At 39.7% G+C, this 2,620-nt stretch overlaps 1 pseudogene; it reads right to left on the reverse strand.

Annotated features, from left to right (window-relative positions):
* Positions 1-205: 205 nt before the first annotated feature.
* On the reverse strand, positions 206-1,716 carry LOC101387667 (olfactory receptor 4D9-like; annotated as a pseudogene).
* Between the last annotated feature and the right edge of the window lie 904 nt (positions 1,717-2,620).

Here is a 2,620-nt window from a genome sequence, read left to right on the forward strand (position 1 = left end):
CACGTATGGTTTTTTTTGCTTGGATTGTCCTTCTCTGTGTTTTTCCCCTTGGAAAGGTCTACTCAATGCCAAATGTCTTCTGAAGCTCTCAAGTAAAGTGCTTACAACATTTCCACCGCACTTTGTTCACATCATCACTAAAACATCTTGGAGTATGCCTGTAGGACAGTGACTATCCTTAATCTTTTAAGGATAGTCAGTCCTTAATCCCACCACTGTCAGGTACATAATATGTGCTCTGTAAATATTTGTGGGATGAATAATTGAAAGTGGTTAGTGGAAGCCATGAATGGGTCTCACCTTAAATAGTATCACACATAGGTCCCCGGTCTATCTGAGATGACCAACGTCTTTTAGGACTCCAAGGTATCCATAGATGACACTTTGCTTTTTGCAAGAAGATGATGTCTTCCCATTTTAAGAAAGTGAAACTTAATATTTGTCTTTAAATTTTAGTGTTAACTCATCCTCATAGAATTTAAATCCATTCTGAAAGCCCTAGTCATTTCTTTAGTTTCCTCATGGCTGATTTCATTTCCTTATTTCTCAGGGTGTAGATCATAGGATTGAGCAAAGAGGAGATGACAGCGAGGGTGACAGACATGACATTATCTTTGGGGAGGGCAGTGAAGCATCAGGCATAGACATAGATGCAGGGCACAAAGTGCAGGGTGACCACAGTGATGTGTGAGGTGCAGGTGGAGATGGCTTTCCTCCTGCCCTCTCCAGTATGAGATCTTAGCATCATTGAGTTGAGCGTGTAAGATACGAGGAGAAAGGCTAATAGAAACCAACTGATTAATTCATTGTTGGAAATCATCAGGAGCTCCAGAGTGAAGGTGTCAGTGTAGGCGAGTTGGAGGACCTTGGGGAAATCGCAGTAGAAAGTGTCAAGAGCATTGGGTCCACAGAAGGGGAGGGGCAGCAATATGGAAATCTGCACAATGGAGTGGACAAAGCCCCCCACCCAGGAGGCCACAACCAGGCTAGTGCATTGTCCCCTACTCATGATGGTCACGTAGTGCAGGGGCTTGGAGGTGGCTATGTAGCTATCAAAGGCCATCACAGAGAGAGAAAAAACATCTGCTCCTCCCAGAAGGTGGAGGAAGAACATTTGAGTGACACAGCCATTGAAGCAGATGGTTTTTCTCTCTGACAGAAGATCAGCTAGGACCTTAGGAGCTATGATTGAGGAAAAGCAGATGTCAAGAACAGATTGTTAGCAGAGCAGGAAGTACATGGGAGTGTGATGGTGAGATTCCCAGGTAACTGTAACCATGATGAGGAGGTTTCCCATCAGAGTTGTCACGTACACCAAAAACAAGAAGACAAATAAGACCGAGCTCAGCTCTCAAGACTGGGTAATTCCCAGGATAATAAAGTCTTTCACTCTGGTACAATTTCCCTGATCCATTGAGTCACATGTTGTTTTTCAAGTATATCTCTGGAAGAAATAAGAGTGCAGTTAAAGAATGGGTTATGAAGCCTAGTGTCATCTTTTCTGTCATTTGATTTATGTTGTTTTCCTGCAGAGAAAGTTCTTTTTCTATGCATGTATTGTGCTTGCAATTCTGTATGCCACCATCAGGTGGAAGTTGACCCAGGGTTTTGACTCAGTCACCCAAACAGGTAGGCTCTATCGCTGTGGCCACTGAAACCTTGGTGACAGGTCCATGAGCCTATTCAATTGTACTTTTACTACAAAATATGACACTTAAAATAATAAATAAGCATAAATTTGACATGAACCATTTTTGCACACAAATGACATCATTATTAGAATTAAAAGATAACCCAATTGAGCATATTTATAATACATATAGCTGAGTAAAGATTCGTCTCCAAAATATGTAAAGAACTTCTATGAATCAGTAGTAAAAGACAGACGACCAAACCAGAAAATGGCAAAAGACGTGAGCCAAAATTTTACCAAAGAGGATATTCAAATGCCAATTCAACTTCATTAATTATCAGGGAAATGCAAATTAAAATTACAGCAAGAAACTACTACCTATGTACCAAAATGGCTAAATTGAAAAAGATGAAAAGTATGAAGTGATGGTGAAGATGTGGAGCAATTGAAACTTTCATACCCTGCTGGTAGGTGTGTAAAATTGGTATAGCCACCTTGCTCTTTGATTATATCTGCTAATGTTATATATCTACCTCCATCTCCAAATCCATATCCATATCTATATCTATATCCATCAATATCCATACCTATATCCAGTCATTTATATTCCAATCATCTATAATATCTGTATCTATCTAATCAATTTGTTTCACTCCTAGGATGTATGTACATATGTTATATCCACCAAAAGACATACCCTAGAATATTCATAGCAGCACTGTTTGTAATTGCCTCCAACTGGAAAATGACACAAATGCCCATCAACAGTAGAAAAGATAAATTGTTAGCTTCACACAATACTACACAGGAATGGGAATGATCTGCATACGCTACATGAAACACTATAAATGAATCTCACAAACATAACGTTGAGTCAAAGAACCCAGGTACGAAAGAGTGTGCACTCTTTTATTGTTTTCGTATTTGGAACAAAAAATACACAGAACTAAAGAGAGTATGAGGGAGGCTTTTGTGGTGTTGGTAATG

This window comes from Ceratotherium simum, chromosome 34, assembly GCF_057802395.1.
Source record: "Ceratotherium simum simum isolate JZ-2026a chromosome 34, ASM5780239v1, whole genome shotgun sequence".
Taxonomy (NCBI): Eukaryota; Metazoa; Chordata; class Mammalia; order Perissodactyla; family Rhinocerotidae; genus Ceratotherium; species Ceratotherium simum.